This window comes from Colius striatus, chromosome 5 (genome assembly GCF_028858725.1).
Source record: "Colius striatus isolate bColStr4 chromosome 5, bColStr4.1.hap1, whole genome shotgun sequence".
Taxonomy (NCBI): Eukaryota; Metazoa; Chordata; class Aves; order Coliiformes; family Coliidae; genus Colius; species Colius striatus.
Genome location: NC_084763.1, coordinates 5,692,054 through 5,719,958, shown reverse-complemented (window position 1 = coordinate 5,719,958; position 27,905 = coordinate 5,692,054). Strand labels below are relative to the sequence as shown.

Below are 27,905 nucleotides of genomic sequence, written 5' to 3'. Positions count from 1 at the left end.
ACTGGTTTCAAATGCTTTAAAAGCAATATCCTATTGTTTGATTGTTTTATAGGGACTATAAAAGAAGTTCCAGAGACAGCATGGGAGGAACACACAAGAGAAACAACAGCCTGCACACTGAAATGTATACTTGAAAAGTCTTCTATTTTAGCAGGACAGAAATTAAAAATCTAGAGATGTAATCAAGGAAGCAAAATTGATAATAATAGTGACAAATACCATGTGATAATCAAGAAGAGAGAGGAAATGGAAAGGACTATAAAAACAGAAAGAGGGCAGAAAAATCTAGGAAAGTTTCTTAAAGTATTTGGTTACTGTGTTAATTGCCAGTTTCAGAATTACTAGGGGGATGAATTGAGATAGTAAGAATGCCACAGAGTGTGCTCATGTGCACTATAACATTGCACTATAACATGCAACAAAAAATCACCAGGAGGATTTGGTGCAGACACCACCACACAACTGCTACCGTGTGCCATGACCAGCATACACAGGCGCACCTTGCAGGCGAGGGCCTGGCACTCCTGTAGTCTCAAATTCCCTCCCGCAGTGTACTCCCACACTCCATGTTTGTACAGTTCGTGTCTGCCTTCTGGTTTGTTAGCACTGGATTTTCTTCCTGGGCTCTGATTCCAAGATGTCTCTCTCTGTTGTGTGTCTTCCTCTGTCTTTGTGGAACTGAAAGCACTTTTTTTAACCCTTGCCAGTCTATCTTTGCTTCTCACTGACCTTCTGCAAAGCACAGAGCAAACTCTCTTCCTCAAAATTACTTCTCCTTCACTGTACTGGCTGTTCCTCCTTGCAGCTCTCTTTTGTGTTGCTGCTCAAAGGCTTTGTCCCTTGTTTGCAATCACACAGCCTTGTTCCCTCTCTTATGCAACGTCTGTCACTCATCTGACTCCATTGTTAGCCATTTCAGGAATTAATCATAAAGTTACCCTTTTTTAAAGCCTCCTGATTTAGCTTGCTCACTGTGTAACTCCAGAGTAACAAGTACAGCAGACCAGGCAGAAAGAGACCAAAGGGAGGAATGAGCTGAGGGTGAGAAGTGGAAGGGACCAGCCTTTTGAATGATACCTAGGTGTTAGACTTCCTAGCAGTAACATGAAGTTTCTGTTTTAGGAAGGAATTGGATGAATCTACTGAGATGATTTAAGAGTGCAGAGTTATCAAAGGGGTGGTCCTGTTCCTCTAGAGGAATAGTTTCAACTCTTCCTTTGGGCTCACTCCTAATACTTTCATAACCATTAGGTCAATCTATTATCTGACAGAAAACTGACAAGAAAAAAGTGTAAGAGAAAAGATTTCCGAGTCACTCGGGAATATTAAGCTGTAGAGGAAGCCCCTGGGGAACCCAAGAGTGTCTGGCTGCTCATAGGAAAGAGCAGCCTGCTCCTTTGGGCAGCAGCAAGCTTTTCCTTTGACTCATGCACCCGGTCTAACTGCACCCTTAGTCACTTCCAGGGGATCTGCTCCAACCACACGCCTGTTTGGCAGGCACCTGCAAATCCTCTCTTGTCCTTGTAACATTTTGCCTCTCAGAATTTTCTGTCATCCCTGTGCATTCCCATCTGGGATTCTCTTTGTTGGCACCTAAGGAAGGTTGGATCATTTCTTTTTATGGTTATTCAGGGTCAAACCCTGAATCCATTTACAGTCGCTTGAGGTTAACACACATACCATGCTTCTGGAATCCCGTCACCAGCATGACTGCAACATTTTTGTCTTACCAGCTGTAACCTTGGACACAATTCTGTTCTTCCCTTGCCAGTAAACAAAAACAATTAAACCCTCCTCCAAGAAACAGTTCTGTGAGCTGCAGAAACACAAAGTTTGGATTTCCTCTGCTTTTTTTGTTTGGTTTGCTTTTTTTTTAATTATTAGACTTATTAAGAACCTGGACTGAAGCTTTTCTCTGTAGATGGGACACTAATAACAAATCTTTTCCTTTGGGGACTTTCATGTGTCTTATTTTGTAGTCATACTGCAACTTGCCTCTCCATGGGCAACATTCCTCTCCTTTGTTCCAAACCTGAAGAAACATGTACTTTGATTGAGTAACTTACATAACCCACTCTTCTCACTCCATGTGGGTTGATCTGTCCACCAATGTCCCTGCAGCTTGTCTGGGTTTTGGTTGAACCGTTTGCCCAGCTCGGGCAGGCAGTGCTCCCACATGCACCCCGACACATTCAGGAAGAGCAGGTCGCCGCGGCAGTCATCCGGCTGAACAGCCCCGGTCACTCAAAAGCCAGGCAGCCAAGGCAGCCGTAAGAAAGCTGAACACTCGGCATAACCGCAGCCCCCTTGGAGGGCACACGGCGGACGGCTGAGCAGTTCTCGGCCGCGCCAGCCCTCCCAGCCACCGGGGAGCCGCGGTGGGCCGTGGCGGGGAGAAAGGGCCGAGCAGATCGGCTCCCGCACCGCGGCGAGTCCCTTGGCGCTTCCTAAACTAGCCCGGGTCGCTTCGCGTGGCCGCTGCAGACCCAGCTACATCTTCCCTAAGCCGAGAGCCGCCCGCTCGCGTCCCGCGGGAGACGGCCGCGGCGGGGCGGCGGGAGTCCCGGAGCGCCGCGGGCGCGGCAGCCCTCGGCTCGGCTGCTTTGCGGAGATGACTCGCGCAGCCACAGCGCCCAGGGCCGAGGAGCGTTTGGCCGCGGGCGGCTCGCCCAGCTCTGGTCGAAGCAGCGGTAAGTTATTCCTGAGTCGAGTGGTCCGCCACCGGCCGGGACCGTGGCGAGGGACGGCGGGCAGTGCTGTCCGCGGCCGCCCCCGGGCTAGTCCGCGCGGCAACCAACGCCTCCCGCCGGGAAGACCCGCTCGCTCACGCCGCTGCCCCAGCGCAGGGCAGCCCGTCCCGCCGCCCCGGGCCGCGGCAGGGGGTGGTTGCCGGGCGACGCGCGGCTCCTCCCCGCGGCGGGGCTGGGCCATGAGGTAATGGCCGCCGGGGAGCGCTGCGGCGGTCGGACCGGCAGCCTCCGAGCTGCCCCCCCGGTGGCGGGCGGCGCCGCAGCCCCCTAGGTGTCCGCCCCGCCTCCCGACGAGGCCGCGCGGCCCGGCTCGGCGCGTAACGGCGAGCGGAGGAGCCCCGCGCACTGCAGCGGCCGAGGAGAGCGGCCGGCAGCCGCCGCACGTGCGCTGCCCCGCGGCCGGCGGGAGGGGTTTGTCAGCGGTCCCCGGGCGGCGTTGGAGACACGGGAGCTGAAGCGGCGGCCCGGCCGGAGAGTCCGGGGAGAAGGACATATGAAGCGCTGGCAGGAGGAGGAAGACGCAGCAGCCAGCCGGCCACAGCAGCCCCTGCGCTCTGCCCGCGCCGCACGCCGCGGCCTCTCAGCGGCGCGGGCGGAGGACGAGCCGTAAGGGGAGAAGCAGCCCGGAGGTGGCCGCCGCCGGCAGCGAGGCTCCCCCGGCCCGCGGGGGCGCCGCCGCCCGCGCCTCGCCGCCCGGGGGGCCCGGCGCGGGGTGAGTGCGCGGCGCGGGGCGGGGGGCGGGGGTGCCGGCGGGGGGCCGGGGTGCCCGCGCGGGGCGGGTAACGGTTCGGCGAGCGGCGCGGCCGGACCGCTCGCTCTCAGGTGGGCGAGGGGCGCGGGAGATCGGGGTCTGGAAGCTGCGCCGGGGCGTTCGGCGGACGAGGCCTCTTTCGTCGGCCGGGGAGCGGAACGGGTGGCTGGGCAAGGTGCGGCGGCTCCTCCTCCCGGGGCCCCGCAGCCCGCTGGCAGCGGAGCGACCTTCACAGCCGGCTCGCTCGCGGGAGCGGAGGGGGGCGGGCGGAGCGCCGTGCGGTTGCTGCCTGTGCTCTTTTGTCCCTTCCGTCCCCTTAAAGGAAAGAGGCTGTGGGGTGTGTTTACCGAAGGTCAAGAATCGCTTGCAAAATTTGGCCTGTGAATTATTTACAGGTAAACTGTTTTCAGTTGGAAGGACCCCCACTTATAGAGAATGCTTTCATAACCACTGGGGCGGTCATGTAGATGCTAAGTTGGTTTCTTCAATGTCAGGGATCATGGATAGCTTTTGGTGCTCTCTTTTTTTATCTTCAGTGAATAAATTCTCCATTATGGCCTTTAGCAAGTTTGAGATCTGCACGTCTGCTTCGGTTTGCAGCTGGTGATTTTGAGTTTCATGTTTAGATGAGGTTATTTTCAGGTAATATCAAGTACAAAATGTCTAAGACATAGAACATCTGTTAAAGGGTAGGAGCCCAATGCTTTTCCTCCCTTGCTCAGCCTTTGGGAGAAGTCTCCTGTGAGGACACTTTCTCTTTCTTGCAATCTATGACCTTATTTGAACCTTTCAGTCCGTAGAGATTAAATTGTGGGATGTAATGGTTTTTGCAATCAACAACGGGAAAAAAAAACCAAGCTAAAACAAAACCAAACAACAGTTATGATGACCATTTTACCATATGTGCATGTTTTACTGCTGTGTGTTATACAGTGTTGAGTATTGTAAGTAATACTTTTTCTTCTGACCATACTGGGACTGAACTGTATTTAAGTGTGATTGCTCCTAGTAGGGCTTTTCTGGAGTTTCTGTAAAGAAGCATGGGGGAAGAAGCTCTACCAAAGCTGTGTCTTCTCTGAGGCACTGTAACCTGTTTTTACAGCCAGAGTAACCTGTGAGCACATCAGATAAGGAAATCATTTTACAAGCAAAGGAGAAAATGATGTTAAGCTATAATGATAGCTAGTACGTCTCTGTTTTTCAATGAGCATCATTATAAGAGAGGAAGAACAGCAGGGTAAAAGTCCTAGTGGAAGGCAGGAGTTTTCACCTTTTAATGTGAGCTAGTGAGTTAAGTGAAGACCAGACTGTGGTGTGTGTGGATAGAATTTAAATTTCTGCTGAAGTAAAACAAAAGTTTCTGTCAGTTGCATGAATGAGCTGCCACTTGCCAGTGGTTTTAACTGTCTGGTGGATGACAGCAGTGGAAATAAATCAGAGTCTCTCTGGATCTGTTACAAAAGTCTTGTTCATAACTGAGCTTGGTGACTGCTCTAGAGCACTGGATAGTATACTGGGGAAGCATCAGTGTGGTTAGGTACATGTATTTATATATGTGGTGTTCTATATTTGATATGTGCATGCATAATATCTCAGTGGAATATGAAGTTGTTGCTGCAGTCTCTGAGCAGCTGATCTGACTGGTTCAATCCAGAGTCCTGACTAATGAAGCAGTACCAGCATGTGACCTGCTCTGTACAGTAATGGATGTTCACTTGGAACGCTGTCAGTTTGTGGAATGCAGGTGAGAGTTGGTGGGAATAAGTGAACTTGCATGTAACAGAGAGAAGGATTAGACTGAAAAGGTTTGCCTGGAACTGTTTGAAACTCCTTTTGTTCCTCTCTGCTGCAGCTCTCACCTGAACTCCTTGCTGCCTCACACCTTCTTGTCTCCTCTAATAGATTACCAGCTGCGTTAGTATCATAGAAATTAGCGCAGGTTGTTTTCCTTCTACATTTGCACTTGATCAATGCCACTCTTTCTTACTGTTGCCACTGTATAATGCTGAAATGAAAAAGTGCTGAAACTTCCCACTGAATCTGCAGTGATGGACAGTGAGCCAGATGGAAGAGACTTGTACTTTTTTTTCTAATAGCTCAGTAGAAAGAATTGTCAGAACGAGTGCTATTGAGACAGCATCTGCAATGTCAAAAGGCAAGAAGTTGAAAACAAGCCTTTCACCTTTTCTAGAAGCTATAGGCTTTGCTTCCCAGAATTGGTGTGGTTTAGCGTTCCTTCTGGTAGGATCAGAAGTAGTATTTGTAGGATATGATTTGTGTTGTCTGCATGTCATACATTGTGAGTGGTACTCAGGCCAAGCTTAGTGGAGTATTTCTTGTTAGTTTGCAGAACATTATGTGCTTTTTAGTTCAAGTTTTGAAACTGAAATCTTTCCCCCTGCCCTGGTAATGGCTCTTCTGCTTGCAAAAATGGGTGTCTCCTCTAATGCATTTCCACTATCAGGGTGGGTACTTCATCAATGTAGTTCTACTCTCAGTAAAATGTCATTTGATTTCATGCACTGCTTCTTTCACCATACTTCCATGTTAACAGAAGAACAGACAGACCAGAGTGAAAAGTTCTGGTAGCTACAATATGGCATGAGGGCTGTAATTTAGCCCGTTAGAGAAATGTTGCTGATAGGTAGGCTGTTCTAAGTGGTTCTGTTTTCCTTTTAAACTTTTTCGTTTCTCCAGATGCTCGTGGCAATTCTGCCTCTGTAGTGATGGCACCAAGGTCAGGATTAAAGAAAAAATACATAGTGTGGGAAATGATCAAAGGCATACTGGCACCTTTCTCTGTGGTGGTCATATAGTTCCTTGTTTCTGCTGAGAGTGACATTGTCACTTGAGTGCAGTGCTCTTAAGGACTATTAAGAGCAATTGATTCCAGTAGCAACTGCACCTCAAGTAGCAGTTAGCACAAAGTTATCACAGCAAGTTACCACAAAAACACAGTAAGTAGGAGGAAAGCTTTCTACTCACTAAATGGCAGCTACTGCATGTCTGTTGTAGGCAGCTCACTTCATTTATGAAGCTTTGTAACGCTGGAACTGTAAAACTGGTTTATGATCTACAGTGCCTTTGCTGTGAAGTTCTGTTTCTGAGTCTTGTTTGTGTCCTTAGAACTCCACGAGCAATGCCTTTGCCTCCTTGGAATGCTGCACTTGCATGGAGAGCTCAGTTTTGCAGGCTCAGTGCTACAGGGAGAGATAAATTTCTTGAGAATTAACTTCCTTTTAAAGTAGGCTTTCCAAGATACCAGTTGGTGTCTGACTCAAAGCCTTCCTCCTTACTCTGTGGTTTGACTGAGATAGCTGTTTGAGTTTACCAGCACTCTATTTTTAACTTTCTGCTTGAGTAACTTGGTGTCTCCTAAATAAAATCCAGGAGTCCACTAACGTTCTTTGTCTAAAGCTGTCCTTTATTTGAACTTTGATTCATCAATATTTCTCTTTCTATTGGAGCCTATTGATTACAGAGCAAAAAGTCATGCTGTATAGTCGTGCTCTTATGGCTGTCCAGCTAAGAGGCTTATTGATAGCACAAACAGATTAGCTCAGAGTTAATTCTTAGATACAATTATGTTGGCAGATTTGCTTTAGTTAAATCAGTTAGTGACTGTACCAGAGTCGATTCTCTGGACTACATTGTCTAACTTGCAGTCCATTAGATGCTGTAAACCCAAGTGACTCTGCTGCTCTTCAACCATCATATTTCCATGTACATGTAGGTTGTTTGGTTCTGTTTTTTAAGTGTTTGAATGGATTCATATATATTAGAGGCCTGTTTGGATTTGCTTACATTTATAGCAGAAACTCAGAACACAGCAGCACAGTAATATGAAGAAGAAAGGAAATATAAGAAGGGCTTGGTTGAAAAGCTCTTGCAAAGTTTCATTGTTGTCTTGTTTTGACACAAGATTATGTTGCTGCCCAGCAGCACAAATCTTCCCCGAGTCCCTTTTCTATCCCCTTCAATATTATGGTACTGGGAATTAACTCTGTGACTTAGCAAAGACATTCCTTGGAGGTCTTCAAGACCCGCCTGGACATATTCCTATGCGACCTGATCTAGGTGAACCTGCTTCTGCAGGGGGATTGGACTAGGTGATCTCTCAAGGTCCCTTCCAACCCTACCATTCTATGATTCTATGAAAGACCTGAATCTTAGGCTAATTCTCCATTAGATCATCCATTGTCTGAGAAGCTGTTTAAAAGTGAGGCAAGGGAACCGACAGGAGTAAGTGGCTGAGGCTTTGGCGTCAGGAGGGAAAGTCTTCTGCGAGCATAAGCTGATTTTGAAGCTGGTGCACTTTAAGCTCTGATACAACCAATACCAGTTGAGTCTCGGTAGCCAAGTTGCTAATGCTGAGTCTGACAATAACCTGCTACACATATGTGTTGTTAACAGCTTCTTCCTGACTCCCAGCACCTGCATGAACAGAAGAGAAATAATGAGTAGTTTATGTTCATAGGCTGTACACAGACATTATCCTTTATGATACAGATGAGAATGTACTGAAGAATAAATTTGAGTATTTTCATTTTGCTAACTTTCTGTTCAGTCTGTATTTCTGAGTGTTCTTTCCTGAGCACAATGGATACGAATTATAGATTCTGTTGTGAATAACACAGTACTCAGAACTTTCTTTGTAAACCAGAATGATTTTTGGGTGTATAAAGTAATATGAAGTAACCATAGGAAGAAACATTAAAAGAAGACTCCCTTCCTACTGCCCTTTTCACCAATTTGTTCTTTGGAAAGGATTTGCCTTTTTAAAACTTATACAAAACCATTAGACCTTTTTTTTTTCCCATTAGATGTTCTAATATCAGCAACTAAATATTTTTCTTTGTAGACCCTAAGACCAGAAAGAACTGGGTGTGATCTTGTTTGATTATGGAAGTCATAAACTTATGGCTCAATCCTGAAGTGTTTTGATCCAAGTTAAGACTTCTGTATGTGTTTGTAATCATTCAGGGAGAAAATTGTTCAGGTGTTTGTCAATAAATGTTGCTTTCCTAGTGAAACATACAAGTGAAAATCCCTCATGCTTTCATTTATTTATTTATTTATTTGTGTTTAAATAAATAAACATTTTGCTAAGGTTTTGCTAAGCCTCTCTCCATCATTTTTGAACAATCATGGAGGACAGATGAGGTGCCTGAGGACTGGAGAAAGGCCAATGTCACACCAGTCTTCGGAAAGGGCAAGAAGGACGACCCAGGAAACTACAGACTGATCAGCCTCACCTCCATCCCTGGAAAAGTGATGGAACAACTCATCCTGAATTTTATCACTGAACATATGAAGGATAAGATGATTATCAGAGGAGTCAACATGGCTTCACCAAGGGGAAATCCTGTTTGACCAACCTGATGCCTTCTATGAGTGTGTAACCGGCTGGCTAGATGAGGGGAGAGCAGCAGATGTCATCTACCTTGACTTCAGCAAGGCTTTGGGCACTATCTCCCACAACATCCTCATCAGAAAGCTCAAGCAGTGTGGCTTGGATGAGTGGACAGTGAGGTGGATGGAGAGCTGGCTGAATGACAGAGCTCAGAGGGGTGGTGATCAATGGCACAGAGTTGAGTTGGAGGCCTGTGGCCAGTGGAGTTCCACAGGGGTGGGTGCTGGGGCCAGTCTTGTTCAACAGGGTAAAAGTGACCAATGTATAGATGAAGTGTGAAGAGAAAAACTAAGTGAGTTTGTGTTTCTGGGATTTTGCAGGCAATGTGTTGTAAAAGAACAAAGGTGGCTTTATGGTCCTATGTGAAGATAGGAGCTCTTTGGAAAGTTTGCCACTCTGTGGTGGATCGCAGCATGGTTGAGGTTGGAAGGCATTTCTGGAGGTCATCTGGTGCAAACTGGTTGCTCAAGTAGCGCCATATTCAGAATGTCTCCAACAATGGAGACTTCACCACTGCCCTGAACAACCCATGCTCAATGCTCAGACACGCTCACAGTGAAAAAGTGTTTCCTGATGTTCAGAGGGAATAACCACCCATGTTTCAGCTTGGGCCCATCACCACCGGCCCTGTCACGGGGCACCCCTGGAAAGAACCTGGCTCCATCCTCTGTGTGACCTCCCTTCAGGTATTGGTATACATTGATGAGATCCTCCTGAGCCCCATCTTCTTCAGGCTGAACAGTCCCAGCTCCCTCAGCCTTCCCTCATAGAAGGGATGTGCTGGTTTCCTTTCTTTGTGTTAGTATGCTCTGCAGCATGTCCCACCTGCACTGGAGAGCCCAGAACTGGACACAGTACCCCAGGTTGTGGCCTCACAGCTCTCAGCTAGTTTACCACTTAGAGCTCTTAAAAGGAAAAACACAAGAATCTCTCCCCACCCTGCTTCACTATGTAATAATTCCAGGGCTTCAAACAAAATGGGGAAAACCTGCTTACCCTTAGTTTTCAGCAGAGTTTAAAACAATGCTGAGTTGACTTGTCCCATCTTTTAATAGAAACCAGGGCTTAGGAAAGTGTTCATACAGCAGAAACGTTTGTAGCCTAAAGGGAAAGGATGAAAACTCTGGATACATTGAAATAGTTACATGTAATATCCTTTGAGGATATTAGTTGATTACTGTAAATTGGAACCAATAGTGTGCTTCTGTATTGTATCTTCACAAGAAGTCTCCCTTTTCAAGACTGGTGCTGGTACTGTCACACTGGACTTTAATTTCATGCAGGTCAGGACTCTGCATCAATTAGGGTCAGATTGCAGCCATAATTCGATGTCCTAGGGAATCCTGAAGTGCAGTTTTGTTTGAAGAGAAGGTTATTGTCTAAAAATTACATCAATATCTGCTGCTTGTGGGAAATGGAGACTTTTACACTTACCGTATTCTTTAACGTTTGTGTAAGTGGAGCTTGCATTACTAACAGCATTGCCTGTCTCAGCAAGCCTAGTTTCACTGTCAAGGTGCTGCACGTTGTCATTCCTCACAAGAGGGCACCGTCCACTCCCTTGCAGTAAGCAGAAACCTTGCAGTTCAAATCCATTCAAACCTATTGACCTAGTGGTACCTGTAAAATGAGTAGAACTGGAAGACACTGGAGCAACGTCAGAGTCCTTAGGCTGTCCTTTAAGCTCTTCTTGAATGGCGTTTCTTTCTCTGCAGCTGTGACTGATAATACAAGCTGTATTCCTGAGGAGTTATGAGAAGTGGTGAGGAGGAAATCAATCTTTTCTAGCAATACAGTTTCTTACTATAGATCTTCTGCCTTCAAGAAAGGAATGTTAGGCTTCAGTAGTGATCACTTCCAGGGATTTACGGAGGGGACGGAGATGAGTGTTTACCAAAAGCGTTACCTTCTTAGAGGTTTTGGTGCTGTAATGAGTTCTGCAAGCCTGCGTGTGTGAAGGTCATACTAGGATCAGACATTTACAGCTGTATTTCCTGAGGGTTGTGTAATCTTGTCAGGTGGCAGATAAGCATGTTATGGTTTGACCCAGTGGCTTGCAGCTGGCCTGAGAGCCACAAATTTTCAATATGAAGTAGTCTGAACTGAAAATACTTCTTGTGATAGTCTGAAATGTTTTTAACCTTTGATTATTTTTTGTATTCCCTAGAGTTCTACTCTCTAATGGCTTTCTCAAAAAACATAGTTTGCAAGATGTTCAAAGCTGTTAGATACCATATTTACCTGGCAAGAACACAACCTTGTCCCAAATTCCAAAGTGACAGCTGCCATCCTGCTATTGGATGTAAGTTATGCTGTCATTTTTCTATCAAGAACATGAAGTTCTCCATAACATTCAGTTGTACTGCATTTATCTACTAAATTCCTAAATTATATCTCACTGTTGTACTCAGGGAAATGCAACTTTCTCAAATGCTCTGCGTTTTTACATTGCAAAAAAACTAAAGAACATTGCATGTAAACTAATGAACCGAGTTTGTTTAAGCATTCACAAGTTGCAAAAAACAGTCTTCTCTTAGTTTGCAAAGGATGAAGGATATCAGTAAGATCAAAACATCTGACTGAGGTAATTCAGGGATTTGTGCCAGTGCTAGAATTAAATCCAGTTCTTGTGAGTCTCTGTTATAAGCCTATGAGTCTCTTGGGATCGGTGGCTTGGCACACTGTAGTATTAGCTATTTAGGACCTGACAGGGGTCTGAAACAGGCAACCTCTTGTGTGGACATGAGTGCTACACCTGCACTTTTTATTTATAGGACTAGGGTTGATAGTGTACATCACTAATACCCTTACAAAGGAAAACCTTCAGGTGGGCTAGAAGATGCTTCTTTCTCTGAAGAGTGTATGGTTTGCTCAAGGAATTTAAGTGCATTTTACAGAAGTTTTAGATATGTGTCTGACGTGAGTTATTGAGATAAGATGGTGCATTGCAATGATCATTGTAGTGAAAATGTATATGTTCTTTTTGCCTTCACTAAAGCTGATGGACTGTTAAGCTAACGATGGAGTATTGCCATGAAAAAGGTCAGTGTTCAAAATGAGAGGCTGGGATTTCATAGGCTGGAAACCCAGCACATCCAAGAACAGACTCCACACTGTCCCTGGGCAGCCTGTGCCTCACTCATCTCAGCAGTGAAATAATTTTTCCTTATGTTTAAATGGAACTTTTTATCTTCCAGCTTGTTTCCATTACCCCTTGGCCTGTCACTAGATAAAACAGAAAACATTGATGTCCCAACCTCGTGACACCCACCATTTAGATATTTGTAATTGTTATAGGATCTCCCCTCAGTCTCCTCTTTTCCAGACTAAACAGCCCCAGGTCCCACAGCCTTTCCTCAAAAGGAAGGTGCTCCAGTCCCCTGATCATGTTAGTGGTTCTGGATTGGATTCTCTCCAGAAGTTCCCAGTCTCTCTTGAGCTGGAGAGCCCAGAACTGGACAAAAAAACACACCTTATTTAATTTGTTTAGGGTTATTTAGTATCTTATACTGGCTCCCAAGTTATTGTTGATGATATGTCATGGCAGGAAATGTCTTAATGATGTGACCATAAATGATATACACAGAGAGTTGTGGATTCCCCATCATTGGAAATGTTCCAAGTCAGGTTGGACAGGGCTTTGAGCAACTTGATTTAATTGAAGATATCCATGCTTATGGTGGAGGGTTGGACTAGTTGATTTATAATGGTTCCTTCTAATCCAAACCATGATTCTAAGCTATGTGGTCATAAATATGGGGGGGTTGATCCTAAAGTAGTTATGAATGAACTATGTTGAACTATATGAATGTTTGCATTAAGAATTAGGAACTGGCTTAAATCCCACTTATTTACTGAAGTTAATGATTTCTTGAAACAAATTTCCTTGTCACCAGCTGTGTGTTTGACTACTTTGTCCACAGATTTTCATGCCGACTCTTACCCAATGGGGAAATAAATCAGGGAGGTGACTGGGAAGAACATATTTCAGAAAAAAATATGGTTTTATTTCTTTGAGTTTAGTTTTTTTCCTAGTTTTATGTTTCTTGAGGAGTTAAATGAATCCTGGAGATGGCACAAACGCAAGGTGGGAGGGCAGTTTAGAGTATAGTGTGCTTTAGGTATAGACTTTGTACTTAATGTATGTGTTATGTTATATAGCTGTCTTTCAATTTTGATAACTCTCATTTTTAATAGTTTACTGGTGCTCTGAGAGTTTTTTGGGGTTTTCTTTTAATGACAAGAAGCAGCAAATACCATTTTGGTCATCTTGGCTAGAAAAATTGTTTTGAGAAGGTTGAATACCCTCTCCTATTTCTCTGAGATGGTAAATTAGCACTAATTACCTTGTCAAGAAGGCTGGGAGGAAATTCCTAAATGCACCTAGCAGTGAGCCTATTGTTTTGATTCTATGACCAGCAGGGATAACTAGTAGATAAAGATGTGATGTAATATTGTAGCAGGAGAAATGAGTAAGAGGAAATAGGAGGGGCTGCGTAGTCAGGAAAATGATCAGCTTATAACATGACTTGTTATAGCAGATCTCTTTGTTCCAGAGACCTTTCTCTGGAGAAGATAAGCAACTGTTATAATGTGGGCAATGAAAGATTGATTTTTGGTTTTAGTCTTTTTTTATTTAGCTAACTTATAGACTGAACAGCTATAGAATACTTATTGCAAACTCCAGAAGTTGGGAAGGTGTGAAATCACAGGGCTTCAGTCTGATTTAACTGATGTGAATTCTACAACAGGTAATTTATTTCATATTGGAATTGGTGATTCCTGGTTGTTGTGATTTTTGACTGCAAACTGTTTGTTTTGTGGTGGAAAACTTAAAGTAACACCGTGTGGCAACTTGGAATTGAGTATAGGTGGAACTGAAGAATGGGCTTTGGGAGGGATTGTTTTGGACACTGCATTGTTCAGTGGTATTGTCAGTTATCACTGGGGTAGTGAAGGGGTTTTAAACTCTTGGGATATCTCAGAATACGAAGGTGTTGGATGTTCTTAAAGGTCACTCAAGACAATCTTTTCTGGGTTCTGACACTTTGCATTATCTTTTCTGCTTTTTCTCTCTGTTTTTTTTTTGTTTGTTTGCTTTTTAACCACACTGTTTCTCTGGCTTTTTTTTGTCAAGTGTTACAGGTTTTCCTCTGTCTTGTCAGTTAAGAGCTCAAAGAGAAATTGACAATCCTGTTTTCTTTACAAAAAGCCATTTAAATATTTGTAAAGTTTTTGGTAGGAACTGGTTATACAGTAGCATTTCAAAGAGAAATTAACAAACAAGGTTAAATGGAGCTGCTAAAATGCAAGTCTAAGTGTTACTTAAGATTTAGCTCTTGAACCCCCCTCCAATTGAAAGAATCCTTTTGTAAATATATTTTCTAAATGTATTTTTACAGAAGATACTGAGTTATTGTTGTCTAGGAGAACTTAAGCACTATGCCAGACTTTATAATAAACCCCAGAGATGTCTGTGGTGGCCAAAAGAATTTATACCACCTATCTATATCCTATGTCTCTCAAAAGCTTCTTGAAGTGCCTGTTGAAACTGATCAGAAAAAAAAGGCTTTTCTGTACACTAACCTCTTTGAGCATAGGTTTTAATAGGAGTTGCAAAGTGTTCTCTGTGGATGTTTGTCTGTCGATTATGAGAAGCAGAATATTGCCCTGTAACTCAGGAATGGTTCCTTGAGTAAAGTCCAAGTCATGAGGCTGTGGATTGCTAATATTAAAGGGTTAATTAGTTGGTTGTTTGGATTTCATTTGTCTTCAGTATTGTCTTTGCTCTTTTGGGAAATAATTGCAGGAGCCAACAAAATGTTTGTCTATTCAACATAATTTACCATTTACAGTCTCACACAGCAAATCTAGACTTAAATCACAGTCTCTGAACAGGTTGTTACTTGTTGCTTTTTGTGTGAAGATCACCTTTAGCATACCTGAAGTGAAAAAAGGTGGAGAAGGAGAAAAAATGTAGTGATAGAGTGGCTGTGGGTGTGTTTAGGAGGAGAAGTAGAATTCTTGAGGATCTGTTGCATTACAAAATGTGATATTTGGTCCCAAATGGCTAGTATTTTGCCTTGGCAGCCTCTGTTGACATCTGGGCTTCTCTGGTTTGCAATTAAAAGCTCCAGAAGCAATGATAGTAATTTGAGCTGCAGTAATGCACCTGACTGGATGTAGTTAGTATATACAATACATCAGCTGTGAAGGTAGAAGATTCTGGAATCCCAGTACCTCAAATATGTCTCTGATTTAGTCTCTTGGATCTTGTGTGCTGGAATATATGGACCATGTCAAAATGTCAGCAGCTGCTTCCATATTTGCAGTGCTGACAGTATGACCTTCAGGTTAAGAAGCTCCACTGACGTGAGTTCTGCCTAGTGTATGTTTGTTTTACTCTGTATGGAGCTTTTGTAATTGTGTACTTCTAAATGACCACAAAGCAAATGAGAGCATGAAGCAACTCTGCACTTGCAAATAGCTCTTCTAATACTTACACACTGAAGCTTCCACTTTTTCACTGTGCCCTGGGGTATAATACTTTGTGGTAAAGTACATGTGCAGTTTAAATGAGAAGGCACGAAAGAGAAAGAGCAAATGTCTTTCTTGGCAGCCTCGACACTGTCTTTGGAGAAGTTCTCATTAACACTGAGAAGGGTGGGTTTGCACAGAGGGGAATTTGCTTGGGAGATGGTGTAAATAGGAAGACAAAGTTAGTCTGTTAACCTGGCTGAGCACAGTGATGCTATCTTGGGTGTTTTGTCTCTTGTCTGCAAAGCATGCCCAACTCACAAACCAGTTTGAAATTGCAATGATATGAATCCATTTCTATTAGCTCTTGCTTTGATACTTATTCAAGATGGGGATATTAACTGTCATAAGTTTCATATATAATGAAATAGCTGATTATTCCATGATGTGGATTTGTTCTAGGGTTTGTTACTCTTGGAGCTAAGTTTAGCCAAGTGACTGTCAGTGAAGCCTATCACCTCTGTATATCAAATGCTGGTATATCAGCTGGTGTGATTCTGAATGTTAATGAGGCAGTCCACTGCCTTATACAGCCTCAACTGAGCCCAATTGTGGTTTGGAAGGCCTCTAGACCACTCTGTAGCTGCATATGTCAGCGATCTGATGTTATTTATGAGCTTTGTGATCGGTTTATAATGTCAAAACAGCTCTCCCATCCACCCCCAAGCTTCTGCAGACTGTGTTACAGCAGAGACATATTTACAGAAAGATGGGAGTTGGGCCAAGCAGGAATTATTACAGGCTGTGGTAACTGTGTCTATCAATGACTGTACTTTGCAGTTACACAGTGTTTGCATTGTGTCTGCCTTTGTCTGACATACTCATTTGTCTTGCACTCCAGCCTGTAGTTTCCTGAATAGCAAAATACAAGTTCTATTAGGACAGCTGCTTAATAAGGCACATGCTGAAACATTCAGGAAGGGAAATCTGTCAGAAATCTCTGAGAAGATAGAACATAGCATGCAGATGGGCTGGAAAATGTGCAGATTAAGGTTCCTGGCACTTCTAAATTGCATGCAGATATTGTTGTACTGAATGAAATAGTGCAACTGTAGGGCAGGGTGACTGCGGTGTAGGTAACCAGGGTCTGCCTCTTTCCAGTTTGGAAGTGCTATCCCACTTAGAATCATTGCCTCTACCTGCTTGCTGTCAGATGAGACTCACAGCTACAACATGTGACACCAGAGAGAAGGGGAAAGGGAGTTTGGGTCTGTAGCAAGTGAGGAGATGAAATCTGGAGACAAGAAGTATTTCTGTGCCTGCTCCGAGCCAGCAGCTCTGAGCTGATACACGCAGAACTTTATTGGTTCTGCAAATGGTTTGTGTTTTGGAGAGATAACACTTGTTTTGAGAATAGCAGTCTCTTCTGCCAGGTTGAAGGGCATCATGTGTCTTATTTGTAGTTACTGTATCTGTTACACAAGCAAGAGCACAGCAACAGAAGATTTCTTTAATGTGTCTGATGTCAAATTTATTTTTAAGAAGCAGTGTAATTCATTATTGGTGCCAGCCCAGATCTTTGCCACAGCTACAGTCAGCACTTGTGACACACAGCTGTTGCTGCCATTGCATGCTTAGCTCCCCAGTTGCATTTTAAGGTGGGAATGAAGCAGATTTGCCTCACTTGCATTCAGAAACCTGCTGCATGAGTGCTGAAATACAGCCTTCCGTAGGCAGTTGTGTTGTACGGTTTTCAGTATGAAGAATTCATGAAACTGATGTTGTTTGAGGCTGTGTCTTTTGTTTTCTATAGATGCTGCAGGTCTTTGTGTTTCCTTTGTGAACTAGTTCTTGATTATGTTCAGATTTCTGTTGAAAAGGTGAGACAGTTTGCTTAGTTTAGTAAAACAGACTCTTTTTTTGATAGTGAAGTTAGAAATAAGGGCCTGTGAGTAGTTGAATAGCCTAGTTGAGACACTCAAGGGAAAAAATGCTACCTAAAATGCATCTTGATTTTACAGCTCTGAGAGAAGTTATGAATTGGATAGAGAACTAGCAGAGGAGTAAGGATAGAATGTGCATGACTAAGTATGTTCATCACAGCCAAATAAGTTACTGTAACTGGGCTGAGCTCATGTGGCAGCCTGTCGCAGGCCTCAGTGCTTTCATATGAAACTAAAAAGTAACTTGCTCTGTATTTTCTCTTCTTTTTCCCTTTGTTGTTCAGTGATGTGGTGCAAATTAAGAAAGATTATCTGCTAGATGGCTTTTATTTTTAAGTGAGACAACATTGTTGGACAGTGTGGGAATTTACAAAGTGTTGCCTTTATCTGCTTTTGAGATTTTTCTTTTTCCTCCCTTCTCTTCCTCATGGGAAATGAGAAAGAAAACATTCTTTGAGAATGCTGGTGTCACATATTGGTGTTTTATAGCAGACTGATTAAATGGATTGTTCTTGGAATTTGGAGCTTACTATTCAGTCTGTTGTTACTGTGGCTACAGTGATTTGCTGAAGTAGCCACCCCTTCATACTTTGCCAGTGACTAAACTTGGCTGTGGAATGCTTGCCTCTCCTGTCTGTGCTACAGACAGTTGCTGGGTCAGGTCTAGCCTTTCATGGGTGCACCTGCATACATTATGGTCATTAATAAACTGAACTCATGCCTGTTGGCTGCTGGAAGGTATCTATGTTTTTGTGCATATGGAAGGGTAAAGAGGACAGAGGATGGACTGAAGTGTAATGAACACTTTATGCACTCGCCCCCATCTGAACATGGTTTTCTTTGTTTTGGAGTCCTTCATACAGTTTTGCTACCACATCCTTAGGGCAGGGGAAATGACAGGTATTTCCCTAAAACATCTGTGTGTTAAATACTTGTTAATGCCCAGTGCTGACTGTGAGCTAAACCAAGTTCAATTTCCTGAGTTCCTTACTCATGTGCCTTTTTCTCTCTGAAATAAAGATTTTCTCTATAAACCAGCTTTCGAACATCTTTCAAAGAAAGGGTGTAGAAATGTTTATTGTCAAGTTAACTAAATGGACAGGAATAGAAGTCCAGGAGTTTAGCAGAGGTGAGGAAATATCACCAACACCTCTGTGATAGTGAAGTGCAGAGAAGGCATTTTAGGTTCCTAACCCTGAACCACTGAGACTGAAAGCTGTTTTCTTGATTAGCTTCATTTTTTAGAATAGGGAGTGCTGTGCTAAACTGGAATTCAGTGAAAGAAGCATGGGGAAATCCTATGGAAACAGTGACTGTTGAACTGCTTGAAATGTAAGCATTTCAAGTGCTTTCTGCCTTAGCTGTCTGGTGAAATGCAAATCTAGTTGAGAATGAATGAATGGCCTAACCTTTGAGAGTTTCTGGGCTTTGCCTGGGTTGGGGGCCAGAATCAGGAGTGGTCACATGAGGCTGTGCTGAGATCATTAGACTGGGGACACCAGCTGTGCTATTATTAGGGGTTTTAAAGTCTGTGGCAGATGTTCTTAGGCTCCCTTCCAGCCCCCACATATGGTGCAGCAACATCTGACAAATTGAACAAACATTTTTTTTCTCCCATGCAACTAGGCAATGTGAACTTATGTGTATCAAAAACCAGATTTAAGTGTTTAAAACAGAAGAATGAGAATAGGTGATCATATGAGAATAAATACAAGTGCTTTGCTTGGAACGAAGGACTTGAGGGGTTAACCAGGACTTAAATCATTAAGTGCACATGTTCTGCAGTTCATGTATTTTTCCTATGTTCATTGACATTGTTGTTTAGACAAAGTCTCTGTATTACTTTTTCTTGTGTATGTATATAATGTAATCTTTTGTCCCTGCAAAGATTTTTTAGTAGATGTCATGGGACATGAGATGTAATGGACATGGAGCAATGAGGTATTGATAACATGGTGATAAAAATCTGATCAGTTCTACTACTTGTTATGCTATGATGATAGAGCAAGTATCAAGGAGAAAAGCATGGGTTTTTTTTTGTCACAGTAGCCAAATAGTATCATAGAATGGTAGGGTTTGGAAGGGACCTTTAGAGATCATCTAGTCCAATCCCCCTGCAGAAGCAGGGTCACCTAGATCAGGTCGCGTAGTATGTGTGTGTTGTTTTGAACGTGTAATTTTTGTTCCCTGTTGAAGTCAGTTAATCAGTTTAAATGTTCTCAAAACATGAATCACAAGCTGCCTAATATTATGTGGACTTCTGATATGGTCAGCATTGTACAAACTGCAGCAGGGAGTTCTCTACCGGGAAGACAGAAGACTGACTAAATGGCAAACCAAAAGTATGTGAGAGCTGAAGAAAGTGAAGTAGTTAACATAAGCATGTCTCTGTATTTCTTGTGTTATGGGTTTTTTAACCATGTAAGTGTGTTGTTGCTAAGCAGAACAACAAATGTTAAAACAATTGCCTGTGCTTCATCTTTTCCTCTCTGTCATTAAAGTGTGTGGTGGTTTTTGAGCTAAACCAGCTGAGATGCTGCACGAGTCACCCAGTGTTAAGCACAAAAAGAAGAAAATGCAACACTTGATTTTTATTTTGAATGTCCATCTCTCAGCTTCATAACCCTCATCAGGCAGATCTCTCATTCAGATCTTTTTTTATATGATTCAAGAGAACAATACCCAAAACAATCCATCTAACATCCAAGTCTTGTTGGGGCTCTCAATCTTTCCCCATGCTTTTTTTCTGTTTATGGTTGTTTCTGGATGTTTCAGAAAATCTGTGTGCTTATTTTCTGTGGTGTTTTATCTGACACCAAAAAAACAGTGTTGCTGATGGAGTTGTGTGAGCTTTTTTGTTGTTTGGTTTTTTTTAGGTCAGTGAACAGGAATTTTAATCAAGTGCTAGGATCCACTTGTAGGTGCATGTTTCTGGCAATAGACACATATATAGATAAATCATGAATGTGATTTCCTCACTTGATCTCCCCCTTCTCAAACTGTTAAAGTTTCTAATTGCCAGTAATGTGTTTTAAAAATATTGGAGACCCAGCTAGCTCTTCAGACTGTTTCCACGATACAGTGCAAAACAACTAAGTGTCTCTGTTTACTGCATTGCAGGGAGCTATGGGATGTGGCCCCAGAAGTCTTCAATGGTCCATGTGGATCAGTGGTGTTTTCCAGCTTACACCTAGTTATTAGAGAGTACTGCTGGGTGACTGCACCCAAAGTAAGCTGCTTTGTGCTCTGAAACTTGGGTGTTTGTCGCTCAGCTTGACAGCAATGAGGAAAGGGTTGCTATTTGAATAAGTTTGTGACAGTTCACACAGTCACATAGCTCCTATGAAAAGAACAGTGTGTCCTGTGTTACCGAGATTAAAGCCCAGGACTCTGAGAAAATTGAAGAGGATTAGTCAGGGTGTATTGCATTAAGTCTGACTGCAGATTTTCTTTTTTCCCCTAAAGATTATTTTGCTGGCAAAACTGAGAAAATTGTGATCTTCATGAGCTCTAGGGGCTTGCACCAAGCAAAGTCCTAATGTGCTGACATGGCTGGTTCGAACATGTTTTTCCTAGGGGAGAGATTATCTGTTTTGTCTGCGTGATGGGAGGTAAATGTCCTTGTGGTAAATGTGCTTGTCATATTCTGCAGCCCCTATTTGATTAGAGTCCAGTATTTACATAGCTGCTTACAGCATCAACAACTTTCTAACTGGAAATTAATTGATTGGATTAAAGTGATTGAGACTTGCACTGAGAGCTTAAGGTCCCGTCACTTTCCCTCCCAGTTCTGAACTTCAGCAACTTGTCCAATTTTCTGTGCATCTGATGGGAGGGCAGGAGAAGATGATGAGTCATAAACATGTTTCAGAAATATATTTTCCTCTCCTGAGGATATGATAGAGGAAGCAGTTGTGCCTGTTAAAATCTACCAGGATTCTCTGCAACTCCAGTGATGCCATCAGTGGTACTGGTTCACAGAAACTGGCCGACAACACTTTCATGCAGTGGATTCAAGTTGCCAGTTACTTTTTAATTTCTCATCAGACATGCAAATTCCCACGTGAGTGTATGTCTTTGTGGGTAGGTGGATCAACCCTGGACAGATAAAGTAATCTCACTGGGAATACATGTTGTAAATCTCACTTGTGAGAATGTGTAGGAGCCGACTCGCCAATTTCACTCCCTCCTCAGCCAGAATCAGTGTATTGTAAATGGTGTAGGAATGGTCATGTTAGTGTTAGGTGTGTATTTGTTTTATGAAGATTTATTTTGCTAACTGACAGGCTGCTAGATAAATGCATGCCCCTTCTCCTTGCATGTATTGAGGATGGGCTGTAGTGTTTTAAAAAGATACCATACCCCACTAAACTTGACACTTGTTTGCTGCTGTCTTCAAGTATTGAGCATGCTGTTGCTTCCAGTCAGCAGTAAAAGGAGAAACTTTCTTGTGTTCTAAATGAGTGAAGCTCTAAAGAAGCAAATCTTCCACTCTCTCTCTCCCCTTCCTTCCAGTTTGAAATTAGATGTGTTGGCCCAACGGGAATGAGTTTACATTTCTTGTTCACTTTCCCACTGTCAAGCTGAGCATGTAGTCATGCTGAACAAAGCAGCACCATTCCTGGATCTCTTTAATGATGTATTCACAACTCCAGTGCCTCCCGATTTAATGAGTACAGTGAATGTATTCACAACTAACAAGAGTGTGCTCATTAAACAGCAGTAAGTTAACTGCCCTATTCTCTTCTAGGAATCCAGTTCATAATTAAATGGTGCCATATCTGAATACAACACTAGACTGTCAGATGGAGAGGTTAGATGTTCTGTGGATATGCACGGTTAGATAGGATTGTTGGAGTGTAAGTAATTTAGCTTAGTGTGCCTCACTGACAGGGCTACTTTTCTTGGTGGGGGCTTTCTGTTTATGAGTCCCAGCTAACCAGAAAGTTTAAACTTAAGCAGTTGGACAAAATGTTAATTTAAATAGTATGTTTTACTTGACAGTTCTCGGTTTTATACTGTAATGTTACTGTTGTGTAAATCCAGAGTAACTGGAATTACTATGCTGTAGCTGAGGGCAGAATTGTACCCTTGATTAACTTAATAGCTACATAAACCCAGTCTTACCGTCCTGATGGTTAGGTAGTAACCTTTGAGAAATGAAGAGGTCAGTGTTTTGGGTTGGCAGATGCAAGCTGAACCAAGGATTATGCTCCCTAGAGATGTACAGGAACTTAGAATTTTCTACAGTGATGTTAAAATATAGGTAGTAACTGACTGCTCGTGTAAGCTGTCTGCTCCCTAAACCACACTTCTCATAATTTTTCTTGCAATTATGGATAAAAGGATCAATATTGAAGAGTTACCTTTGCTTTCAATGTGATGTCTATTCTGAAAAGTTTTGTTTTTAATAGTTACAAGCTGTATTTAATAACAGATACGGAGGCCAGGGGAATCTGAGCCCGAGGGAGGGATAGCATGTGTATGCTCTCTGGCAGTTTCCTGACAGTATTTTGGGGGCTTTTTAGCATAATCAAGATGACACCAAGTCGATTCTTCTTTAAAGCCAAATGACAATCTATTGAGTTTGTGCTGTCTGTCTTCCTTTAAATTGGTTTTAGAAAAAAGCCGTACAGTCTTTGATACCTGTTTGCCATCTGGCACAGCAGGCTCCCGCATGGATGGAGGCAGATGCACCAAATGTCTGATGCAGACTTCTGCAGCTGCTGCCTGTTACCCCAGGCTGGCCATACCTGGCTCTAATCTCTGCTCCTCAGCCAGTCCCTGCAGGTCCCTGGCACGGGTGCTTGTGTAAATCTAGCAAATGCATGCTCAGTCCTCTAATACAAATCATTAGTTTCCTTCTTTCCTCCTTAAGAGCCATTTTCATTCAGATACATTGAGTAAACATCATTGCTTGTCTTCTCCATTTGTTCTTCCACATAAATACTGAATGGTAAGGTTCCTTTTAAATGTAAACTTACTGTTTTGTTCACAATGATGTATGTTATAAAAGCTAAGCATGAATTGTTTCATGTAATTAATTGATGTAATAATTTGTACTTAAACTGGAAACCTCTTGTTTATTTGAGGTATCATGTGGAGAGAGACAGCTGCTAGTGCTTTGTGTGTTGAGGTGTTAAGTGAGCACACTGTGTAGAGAAGTGGACAGAGATGGAGAGGAGACTGCAGATTTTCTTTCTTCGATTGGTTTTAATCCTCAGTAAAACTTTCCCTCCTGGTGTCTGAAATGGATGAATTCAGCTGTCTGACCTTCCTGTGTAACTTGCTGAAGGAGCTGCGATGGCTACTGCCATAGGGATACCATGCAAAACTGAGGCATGGAGTGATGTTTTGTTATCTGCTACTTTCTACCCCACTCGGGGTTTCTTTTGTCTATATGATGCAGATGAGTAAAAGACCTAGATGTTTTTCTTCAGTGTGTGTGTGTGTTTCTGGGGGAAGAGAGTGTGTGGGAATGGTGGTTGCTTTGGTGTTTTATGTGTAAGATTGCCAGGATTGAAAAAGATTATTTGGGGAACAAGCTGCATTTGTTTCATTCTTATTTGTGAGGTTGAACTGCTTTTCATTTTCTTTTAATGGTAGATGACAACCGTGCAGTAGACAGGGAAGAAAATGGAAACACTTCCCGTGTTATAATGCTCAATCCTATTTTTGCAAGATCTTAAATATTTCTAAATGAATTCTAATCTTTATCTGTATTGTAGCTTATAGCCTTCTTAACAATATTAAGACAGTCTATTACTCTGCCCATATGCTCAGAGAATAACCTGCTGTTTACTGACTGTGCCTGGGTATCTGGAAAGCTTGAGACACGTTCCAAATGTTCTACTTCTGAATAATAATTTATCCTGCCTACATACAGTGTTTTCTGAGAAGTTGCAATGGAAGGATTTTGGAGTGAACACATATTTGCTTGTGTGGGTGTGAAAGGGCGGTGTAGGGGATATTCTGCACTGGAAAAATGATCCATGATTTTCTCTGTAAACTTTCTTGTCCCATCACTTCAGCTGGGATCTTTACACCCACTGTGCCTAGTAGTAGTTACTACAAAGGATAAACATTGTTTTATTGATGCAAGGTAATAAACACTAGTTATTAGCACAGACAAAGTACTCCTTTCCTCTGACCTCTCTTTAGATTAAGATGATGACCTTTTCCTTCCTTACCATCAAGCAAAGATGCTAATGAAAGTTAGATTACAAACTTAGCAAATAAAAGAGTTTAGAAATGGTGAGTTAAAATTACATTAAAGGTAAAGAAAATGGAGGAATTTTGTGCTTTGCATGTAGGCTAGTTATGAAGGTTGACTTTTTTTTGATTGGTTGATTGCATATTTTTCCCCATAACTAATGCACTGTCAAAGAATAGATGTGCCAGACAGTAGACTGGAATTGCTTCAAATACCTCTGCAGTACCACCATGAAGCAGTCAGTCCTGAGACTATGCATTGTGAGTAGGTAGATGATCTAGGACATGTAGCACTAGATTGTTCCTGCTGTGGTGGCATAATGTTTTATGCTTGGCAGGAGACTTCTGTTAATGCCTTGAGGCTTTGCAGATCCTATAGTATCAGCAAGGTGATGCTTCATAAAAAGCTATGTGTAAAATAGCACCATATAACTGTATGCTTCTTGCTTATACAAGTCCTGTGCTTGTATTTTGGAAAATCAGGGATAATGCCCAGGTGCCCAAATGTGTCATTTGCTGTTCTCCCTGATGTCTGTCTTCCCTTCTTTCAGGATAAGAGCTGATGGCGCTTCTGTGAGAGTTTAATCTCACAGAATGTACTACAAACATCTTGTCAAATGTGATTCTGTGATTCATATGTGCCCCTGTTTTTGTAACTTTAAAAAAAGGGATGGGTGTGGTGTGATCATTCAGTAACAGTTTAGCCAGGTACCACTCTACAATGTCTTGAGAGATGCTAGTTTTCCCCTGTGAAAGTCAGATGATTAGTTGCCGATTCCTTTATTTAATAACAAATTAAATTGGAATGGAGTAGAAGGTCTGAGATGTGATGTGAACTGTCAGATCAATACAACTGCTTACTTATTCTGAAACTTGTGTTTCAGAATAAACTTTGCCAAATAATAAACCCAAGCAAATCTATACCATATTTAGCATCCAGACAGCTGTAGAATTGAGTCCTAATTTATCTCAAGGGATATTTGCCAATGACACAGTCTGGCAAAGGATAAATAATCTTACTGTCAGCTCCTTCTTGATTCTAGCGTGAGCAGATCTTCCTGCTGCTGAAGATATGTGGACAGGAGAGATGGAAGATGGCAATGACATGTACTTATTGGAAAACCTAAAAGAAAAATGTGGGTTGAAAAAATATTACTTGTCAGAAAAAGTGAATTTAATTGGAGTCTCCTCTGGAGGTCTTGAAAACCTGCCTAAATGCATTCCTGTGTGACCTGATCTAGGTGGACCTGCTTTAGCAGATAGGCTGGACTACATGATCTCTAGAGGTGCCTTCCAACCCCTGCTATTCTGTGTTTCTATGAAAACAAGATAATTCACAAGGTAATTTATCTGCTGTGACTTCAGGAAAGCATTTGAGGAAAATCCCAACTTATACACAAAGGGTATGAACAGCAAATCTTAGTTCTGCATGTTGGTGAAAAGAAATGGTTTTCTCTGCAGCTTCAGCCATTAAGAGTGTTTCTTTTTTATTCCTAGACCACTGAAGTCCTGTATTTGTGCTTTTCTTTGAACATTAGTTCTGGATTGCCTTTAACTCCTTGTTGAAGGCCTGCTGCTCTATTTCTTTTCCTTCTTTTTTGCATTCTTGGGGAAGGAGGGGAAGCTTTTTTTTTCTGTGTAAAATTATTATTCTGTATATCTGCCTTTTAAAGTTTTGTGACACTGGAAAGAAAATTATCTTCCTAACAGTGGAACCAAGTGGTATAAATAGCTTGGGGATGGGAAGATGTCTTCTTTGAAACAGGACAGGTACAGTATTTTTCTCAATGGGATCTTTATGTGGAATATTTTTATATATTCTTATATATTATATATATATATATATTTATATATTACTACTTATATATATTAAATTATTGCTTAAAGTTATTACTTTGAATCTTGTTACTTCAGTATCAAGCTCAAATTTAGTTTCTCCTATTGCAGTTGTTTGTGTTCAAGTTTAAGATTAAATACACAAGGACACATGGGAACAGAAATGCATTTGCAAATGTAAATCATTTCATCAAATCCAGCATTCACCGAATGGTGAGTTCTGGTCTTCTGTAATCACAACCAGATATTCATCACAGTTCTTGTACTTCAATATGTTAAAACTGCATGAGTCAGGATTGTTGTGAACAGGAGTGTGAAAAGGCACTGGGAATATCTTCAACTCCACTGCTGAAGTAAACGATGGTTTATGTAAAGGCTGGGCATTATCCAGACATACAGTCATGCTCGGTCTTGAATGGAAGAATAATGGGATGAATGAATGTAAATCAATCTGAAAACATGCAGGAGTGTAAAGGATGCTTATAGTAAGATGAAAGTCCAGAATGAGAAATCCTTTTTTTGACTAGAGTTGGGTTGTCAGCATCCAAAAGCTTGATGCAATAGGAAGCAGTGTAAATAACCATCAATATAGATATGAACCATTTGAATAATTACAGTTGAACTTGTAACTAGTTAGACTTGAGTGGGAAGGTAGCTTCTAATAAGCAAGATCAGATGAGATATGCTGAAAAGAGCATTATCCTTGATTTTATCTGAAGACCCACCTGTTTTTGAAGCGGTTTTGCAGGGAGAGAGTTGCATTTCACATCTACAGACGTTCAAAAGTTTGTCATTGGTGTGGACTACCCTTGGAAGACAATATTTACATATCCTTTGTTTTGACTCTAAGAGTTGGGTTAGTCCATAAAGAGAATTTTTGCTGGGAGAAGTGGCTGCAATTGCAAACTTGTCCTGAATGTAAGGGGACAGGAGGCTTTTGGAGAAGAGCTGCTGTGATCTGTTTCAGAGGAGAAATTGGGAAATGAAATTGATCAATTAGCTTTCTTTCGGAATGAGAAATTATTTCCAAATTCCCAAAACTAAGAAGTTTGAGGTGACAGCTCATGCACTAGATAAAAATGCCATTTTGAGGAGAGTAGTGCTTATAATTGGCTTTGCTTTGGAGGATAATTTCAGCAAAATGGGGTTTAATTTGTTGGAGTGCCTGTGTGATTGCCAGATGAGCTTGCAGCTCAGTTCTCTCATCAATGTTTCAAGACTTGGAGCAGAAAACCGTCATCTTTTCAAATACATGTACTTTTAAAGTACTGCTTTATTTTGCTCTGTAGATAAATCGTACTACTGTTGTGGAGACTCTGGATACATTTTGTAGTGTTTTCATGATGATACATGCTTTGCTGTTTAGACTTTCTGTGTAATGTTTAGGGGGAGAAGATTTGCTAACTTCTCTTCAGCCCAGAGGATGTTTGCTTCCAGTTGTCTGTAGTGCTCTGTGCTCAAACTAAAAGCTTTGGACATGGGTGAGAATGTAGATGTTGCAAAATGTGCTTGAAAGATCAAAG

General features: G+C 42.3%; 1 protein-coding gene across 4 annotated transcripts in view; it reads left to right on the top strand.

Annotated features, from left to right (window-relative positions):
* The first annotated feature begins 3,261 nt into the window (after positions 1 to 3,261).
* Positions 3,262 to 27,905, top strand: part of TRAK1 (trafficking kinesin protein 1) — a 123,190-nt gene continuing 98,546 nt past the window's right edge. For all 4 annotated transcript variants that reach the window (XM_061996293.1, XM_061996291.1, XM_061996295.1 and 1 more), the window contains exon 1: positions 3,262 to 3,462. The gene's annotated coding sequence lies outside the window, so the exon portion shown is untranslated. The remainder of the gene's footprint in view (positions 3,463 to 27,905) is intronic.